Source organism: Paramisgurnus dabryanus, chromosome 9 (genome assembly GCF_030506205.2).
Source record: "Paramisgurnus dabryanus chromosome 9, PD_genome_1.1, whole genome shotgun sequence".
In the NCBI taxonomy this organism is placed as follows: Eukaryota; Metazoa; Chordata; class Actinopteri; order Cypriniformes; family Cobitidae; genus Paramisgurnus; species Paramisgurnus dabryanus.
In genome coordinates, this window is record NC_133345.1 from 41,722,373 (window position 1) to 41,730,707 (window position 8,335).

An 8,335-nucleotide genomic window follows, 5' to 3' on the forward strand; every position below is an offset into this window, starting at 1 on the left:
ACATTTACTTTTTTGATACCGTAATGGGTAATTATTTTACCAACGTTGAGTTTTAGAAATCTTTAGTCGCTTTACAACACGCACCCCTGTGAAAGAATGCATGGCTTGTGAATAAGGATGGAGGAAGTGTGATATCTGACATCAAATGCCTAAACACAATCTGTCACACGAGCCGTCATTAAAAACATAACAGCATACGCTTGACATAAAACACACACAGTCAATTGATCTAAAATCTAAAATAAAAATTTATTTATGTCAGAGCAGACAATATAAGACTCATTGTATAATATACACATTTTCACACATGTTTTAAGAAGCCTTTAATTAAAAATAAACCCTAAAATGCGGTGAAAACGTCTTAAACAAGCTCTGTGGACAAATCAAACTAGGTATCCAGTATCCGAAATGTTTTAAATCCAATTTGCCACAAAATGTTTAAAATGTCCCCAGACAAATCCAAAAAGTCTCTGATTTTAATCTTTTTTAAAGATACGTCCAAAGCGTTGTGGTCTGTATCCTAACCTGTAAACAGATAAAAACAAGTTATTAGGACAAATATCTAAATAAAACAATTTTCTTATGCAAGATAAACGTACCGTGGAGATCCGCTATATATTTTGCAATAGTACACACAACGTTCGCTTTGCCTCTGATATCCAAACCTTTAAAACAGATAACACATGTTATTAGAAAATATTAAACCAAACCAGTTTGTTTAAATCTATTGTAACAGGATTAAATAAAAACACACCGGACAAAACGAGCCAGTCGGCGTCTCTTTTGTTCCAAGATTTCCGTGTTACGCTGCGGGAGGTTCTAGTCTCGGTCTGACTTTTTTGTTCAGGCCACTCTTCTCCGCGATTTACCAGGAATAGTTAATACCAGTTTAGACAATTTCGCTGCAATACCAGAGATCGAATTTTTAGTTTTTAAATAAATCATACAAAATACTGGAACGAACACAGCGAAACACATACATACCAATAGACTTGAGTATAACAGCTCTGCTCCATCCAAACTGATTCCGGGAGATCTCTTGTCGCTCCCCAATAAAGGGTCGGTCATAAACTTTCAAAGATTACATCACACGACCCCCACACAAACACACACTGACATAATATCAGCATCAGAAAACTTTGTGTCTGAACAGAAAATAGACTAGTTCGATAGAAAATATCGGCTTTAAGTTTAACCAGTTACAACTAAAATATTTTATTCTTGCGTGACTTTAAAGAAGTCTCTTTACAAAACAAACGTATTATCAAGTTGTATTTATAAGACACACGCAGTCAATTCCCCTAAACCTAAAAAAATACTTTATTTTTGTCAGAGCAGACAATATAAGACTCTTTGTATAATATACACATATTCACACATGTTTTAAGAAGCCTTTTATTAAAAATAAAACCCCAAAATGGGGTGAATACGTCTTAAAAACATTTAAAAGATTATTAACGTCATATATAAGTTTCTCTGTCACCATCTGTGCACGTATACACATGTCTTAATCAGAGACTTGGTTAAAGATTCCACTAAATCTAAAATAAAATCCTATTTTGCCATAGTGGACAGAATTACATTTATTAACATTATTTTAAAATGGCAGATATGAACACTCACCCGGCGCTTTGTCAGGCACCGCCGGATCTTTAATACGCGTGAAACTATAGTGCAGGTTATGAAAAGATTCACGGAATTCCTGAACCGTTTAAAAATTTATTTAGTTTAGACTATCGTCTAAAGATTGTAGTATTGGCTCAGATCATTGCTTAAACTATACCCATATACGGAATATTTAATTAAATAACTTGTGATGTTACAATCAAAAGTTTTAATCGTAGCATTGTTCATGATTTGTCTAAATCTAAAATAAACATTTACTTTTTGACACCGTAATGGGGGATTGTTTTACCAACATTGAGTTTTTGAAATCTTTAATCGCTTTACAACACGCACCCCTGTGAAAGAATGCAGGTCTTGTGAGAAAGGAGGGAGGAAGGGTGAGAGCTGACATCAAATGTCGAAACACGAGCTGTCACACACGAGCCGTCATTAAACATATCAGCATAGGCTTGACATAAAATACACTCAGGAAAAACAATCACTCTAAATGACCGGCCATAAAACCATTAAATACTTTCTGTCTAAAGTTGACAACTTGTACAGATTTTGATTGATGGTCCCGCCCCCTGTCAAACAAGTCATAAAAACACAAACTGTCAAAACACCATCTGTTAAGGAGTCATAAAACACAAACTGTCATAAAACCATCTGTTAAGGGTCATAAAACACAACCTGTCAAAACACCATCTGTCATGGGGTCATAAAACACCATCTGTCAAGGGGTCATAAAACGCCATCTGTCAAGGGGTCATAAAAACGACCTGTCAGACAGCAACTGTCACCGGGTGGGGGAGGGGGTCATAAAAGTTTGACGAGAGGTGGTCCTATATAACTACTGTCCTGGATCAAAAACCCTGTCCGGGAAACCGGCCCTTTATGTTTACAGGTTTGTAAAGATGCGTTCACACCAGACTTGGATTAAGCGGCAAGCGCGAGTGATTTACATGTACATGTTAAGTCAATGCAAAGATGCGAATAGACATCCTGCACCGCGGTAAGCGCGAATGACACGTTTTGCGCAAATTGAGCTTTGACACGAGCTTTGAGGACTTTTATCATTGCTATACGAGACATCTTTGTACTTTCACAGGAATTAAAAGGATCTTGTTTGAAAGAAAGTGAGCGAGGAAGTCAAACAATCTGGTAAGTTTACTCTATTTGAGCTATATAAGCCCCTCCCTCGAATTTACGCATGAATGTCTCGAATGACTATAATTTCACATGTGATTTTCACGCATGAATGAAGTGAGTAAACTTAAAATGTTCAATCGTCCAACTACATGCGAATATGATGACTCTTCCGTGTCTGGTGTGAACACACAGTAACAGTTTTTATTACAGTGCGATGTGAATATAAATGCTTTAAAATATATTAATTTGTTTAATATATTTTTTCGTAGCAAAGGCTGGGTTTACACTTTGCATTAACATGCGATCTCGATGATCCGGTAACCGCAATCCCCTATTGTACAGTGCTACTGTGAAGCCAACAGCAGAAAATAACTAGCAACCCCAACAACCGTGATGTTCACATTTTAAGCTTTATATTTTTAGCTTTAAAGGCTTTATTTTTGTTTATCTGCAGCGTCCACACCGCGGATGAACGATTCAGCCGGTGTAAGTTTACCTGAACTTTACTTTGACATTTTGAACAATGTTGCATTTACTTCACACAAGCGCAACCTTGTCCCCTGTTGCCATGGGAACGTTATGAAGTGACATAATTACGCAACGTAAACATCAATGAAAAGCTGAGAAAGCTGCAAGCAGTTTTGCAAGATCCTGCAGTTTTTGCAAGTTCTTGCAGTTTTTGCAAGTTCCTGCAATTTCAGCCCATAAAATTGCATAAATATCCCTCATATTCCATCATATTTTTTAAGAAAACGTGTCGCAATCAATGATTTTTGCTCACAACAATTACAAAAAACTCTGGAAGGACTAAAATACCATGTGGAGGAAGCATTATGAATTTTTATCATAAGTTTACCAAATCGTGTTAAGGAAATAAGACACTAACTGGTTTGGAACACTAACTTGACTTTTCTCAACTGATTTTTGTTCATTTTAAATAAAATGTTACGGACTGCAGCTTTAAGTGAGATTATAGTAAAAGAAATAGTACAGTTATAAAGATTTGGACAGAGATAAGGATGCTTTAATTTTTTTGAGATGCCCCTTTCTTTAATCCGGAGACACTAAGAACATCAATGGACTGAATGCACACTGTAATGCCTCTGGTACCCATTAATGCTCCTGCAGCTGTTGTGAACATTTGCTGAACTTTGTTGGCCATATGTTCTGCTGTGCACAATTCCTCTTTTGTCTTTACGCTCCCTGTGACTCAACACCGGCTTTCGGCTCGTAATGTTATTTTCTTTTCTTCATGCAGCGGAGCCAAAGTATTTCTCACATTCTCTCATTTGTCTTGGCTTTACAATCCATCTTTCTATACCGTTCAACAGTCTCCCTGTATTGGCTCTGGTTAAGATTTTTGGCTGCGGACAGAGCAAGAGCTCAGGGGGAAATGCATTCTAGATTGGAGAGCACGCTTCAGTGTTTCCTTAACAATAACAGGAGGTGTGGATCAAGTATTGTGCTCTTAAGCTGGGAGGAAAGGGCTACTGAGATAGAGGGAGAACCAGAGAGAGATAGTGTTTCATACCATCAATGAGATGTCTGGAGTGCGTTATCTATCTCGTTTGTTGTGTTTTGTAAGGGGATGAAAGACCCTATGTTTGTTCCATGAATAGAGTACATTGCTGACATTCTCTAAGGTCTAACGTACTAGCCTACTATGTTGGCTATGAACCCTGTGAACAAATTGCTTTATAAAGCACAGCGTGCACCTTTCATTTGATTTTGGGCATTCATATTCATTGCCACTTGTGGGGAAGACGTGTGCCTAAGTTTACTGTTGCTTTGCGCACAATCTCGTTAGCACTTTAGGAAATGATAAAAAAGCAGAAAATTTAGATCGTGTTTTTTTTTTAACATGAACCTTGAAACCTTGAGATTTGTATTCAACTTTGTACCAGTTTGACCTTGTGTGGGTTCTCTATACATTTACACAGCTTCATTGATGTGGTTGCGATCATGCATGGACATATTTCTATTGACCAGAAATACCTTTTATCAGCGAACACGTTTGGTTTTGCAGAACAGTAAAAAAATGTTAATCTAAGATGGTAATTAATGACACATTTACAAGACACATTTACATATTTACACATTCAGCAGATGCTTTTATCTAATGCAACATACAGTGCACGATTGTTTTTACATTTCATCAGTACATGCATTCCCTGCACTACCAGTTACCACTACCAAAACCTAAACTTAAAAGAAGACTGGTATTGCCATGGTACAATCTCCAGAAAACCCTGAGAATATTTTTGTACCTGTGATGAAAAATCATTTATTCATATTATTCCAAACCTGTATCACTAAAAACTATATTTTTAAGAGCTTGGGTAACAAAACAACACTGACCCCCATTGAAGTCCATTGTGCAGGCTACTGAGACATTTCTCAAAATACTGTATGCGCTTCACAGAAGAAAGAGTCATATAGGTTTTGAATGGTATGAGGGTGACTTTTAGTGTAGAGAACTTATGGGAGATAAAGAACAAAAATCAAATGATAAAACGGGCAGTTCTGGTTCTTCATTCTGATTGGTTGAAACACATTCTAAAGCACTATTTGGACTGGATTAGTTTTCCAAACAACGTTTGAGTTTCAACATGTCCCTCGGGACGTCTGTGATTTTATGTACCGATTCGGAGAGGATTAAAATGATGCAGGCTATTCCAGAGATGGGAGTGTCTGTTTCATGCATTTGGGCGTTGCAGAAGAGCACGTGCTCTGGATACGCGTGTTTGTAATGTTTGATATTTTGCTTTAAATGTAAAATTATGACAGAACATATTTAATAAAAATAAAAAAATAAAAATAAAATATACAAATCCTACAAAAGTAACGTTAGCCTATGTGTTTTATATAACTGTCTGCTTATAATAAACCCAAAGAAATGAAGAAATAATGATTAATAACAAATTTATTATCTTTATTAATTAACATTACCATTCCGGAGTTGAAGAACTTTGAACGGAGTTTCTTATAACGTTAATGATATTACACTGGCCAGTCTTAACAGTGTTTGATATTCAGCTCGTCTTGATTTAATAATTTTATTTTGCCGAATGCGAAAAAACATCCATATCTGAATGAATGGGACTCAGGAAATACAATACGCGCATTAGTAAGACCTTACGGTGGATCACGTTGGCCAAAACACGAAATGAACCGGGTTTTCAAAAGATATTGCGGGCAAACACAGACATTTGCATCCGGACGGGATTACATTTCTCAGAGGACCTCTGAGTTCGGCAAAAAAACAGTAGGTTAATTGCTCTGTAAAACTAATCCCGTCCGAACAGGGCTTTAGCCGTGATAAAATACCCCGGTAAACCCATGGTTCAGACCGCATTACATAAGTATCACTGCGCCACTGTTGCTGTGTACTGATTTATGAAAATAAACATCACAGTTTTTAATCATATTTTTTATTTGTATACAATTGCACAATTATGGCGATATCCATATACATGTCAATAAATATTGTTGAGTCATCTAATCAATAAAGATAAAACTCTCCCTGAGGAGTTTCTACCTCAAATTCATATTTCCACTATCCACTGGGTGGCGATCTTACCCAACTTAAACACAGACGCATTCACTCAACACTAGCACCACCATGTTTTGATCAGGCTCTGAATCTGATCTCTTACAAAAGTTATTCACAAAAATGGAATTATCTCAGAAAAATCTGAGAGGTGATAAGAAAACAAATCAAGGTAGGAGGAAATTTTTTTTTTTGTTGTTGTTTAAAAGCGGATGGGTTGTTCTTTCATTTGATATTTTATGTTTATTTAAAGAGGATAATTTTCCTGCTAGGCATTAAACTAAAACTGACTGGCAACTAAAAAAAAAAAAACGCTGATGGGGAAAGAGTTCAGCATGCTTCCAAGCATATTTGATCATCACTTCAACAGCACAATATAAATGTTAATGTATAAATTAGATGAATGTTGATTTATAAAATAAACACCACAGTCTTAAATCATATTTTCATTGTGTCTTTGCTGCGTCTCTGTTGGTTGGGAACTGCGCTCTGTTTCAGTCACACTTGATTCTGAGGAACTACTTTGTTTGGTTGAAGAGTAATATTTGTACTAATATAATTACAGCTTTTTTGTTTTTTATTTTATAAAATCCCGCTAAGGTTATGCATATGAAGTAACGGTTTTATAAACGCAATAACCCCCGCGAAGCAGTGGGGTTACAGTGCATTTTATAACAGCTAAGGTTTTTTTTCTAACAACGCCCCTTAGCTGTTATAAAATGCACTGGTAACCCACTTCTTTATGGGGCTTATTGCTTTATTTGCATATATGTGCTATTTCGCTTTTGTATAGCCAAAGTCCTTTTAAGGATGTCTCATCACTCCGCCGCCATGTTTGTAACGCCTTCAGGTCTTGTTAGAACAAGACAAACATGTGCAAAGTCCCTCTCCCAGAGGATTACAATTGGCTCTTTTTACTGGGAGACAGCCATTCTGACCACTGCGATCTCCCCCATTCATATTAATACCAGTGACGCATCTTGCTTACTCTTTCACCGCCATTGATGAGTTATCTCGTCAATCAAAAGAAAACTCTTCCCATATTTCCATTTTCATCCATGTCCACTATTATGCCTTAGGTGGCGCTATTACCCACATTATAAAACAGTAAAGCATCCATGGATCAAAAGCCAGTAAATAGGCCACGCTGTCTATGTTTTGATCATGGTTCTGAATCTGATCCAAAAGTCCTTTACCAAAATGCAATAATCTCAGCTTTTCCCCCAAAATTGGGTATTTTTAAAGAAATCTACCCATATTTGAGAGGTGACAAAAAGAAAACAAATGAAGATATGATGAAAAAATTTTTGAAAGCAGAGGGTCTGTTCTTTAATTTGGTATATTGTATGTTTATATACTGTATTTAAAGAGCACCTATTGTCTGATTTACGATAAAAAAATTTCCTTTGTGTAAAGCCCACGTCCATGTGTCCGCCCACCTTTCAAAGTATACTCCCCGCGGCTACACGCGGATGGCCCCGTTCGACACTATACGCAATACAAATTATTTTTAATTCAAATTATTACTCTACCAGGCCGTCAGGGCAGCACTGATTTGGCGACATTTACAGTACATTAAAACATTAGGATAAGTGAAGAAAAGTAGCTGATCCACCATTGCAAACACAGTTTAGAACAAACAACAAGACAACAAAGAACAGGAATCAAACATTATGGTAACAAACATGCTCCACAGCTTTCTGTTCTTGGAAGAAGTAAAATTTAAAAAACAAAAATGATATTGTGTTTGCAAATGCTGTCTATTTTCTTTGTATAATTGTTTGTAGTGAAGTGTTTAAATATTTTCACGCGCATGCGCTGTTGTACGCGGACTGGACGCGCACTGTCCGCGTGGTCTCAAATTTTGGGCTGCACGCGGACGGTCCACACAGACGACCTCGGACCCTCCTGATGACGAAAATGACATCATGCGGACGACGCGGCCTAGTATACCTTTGGCTTTAGTGTGTATTAGTACATGTTAATGATTTGCAAAAGGTACAAACCCCAAAGTAAACAATGACGCAA

General features: G+C 36.9%; 1 long non-coding RNA gene across 1 annotated transcript; it reads right to left on the bottom strand.

Annotated features, from left to right (window-relative positions):
• Nucleotides 1-230: 230 nt before the first annotated feature.
• Nucleotides 231-753, bottom strand: LOC135773109 (uncharacterized). The gene is made up of 2 exons (XR_010543437.2): nucleotides 600-753; nucleotides 231-525 (listed from the first exon to the last, which is right to left on the bottom strand). It is a non-coding gene; the product is annotated as an uncharacterized lncRNA (long non-coding RNA).
• Nucleotides 754-8,335: the final 7,582 nt, after the last annotated feature.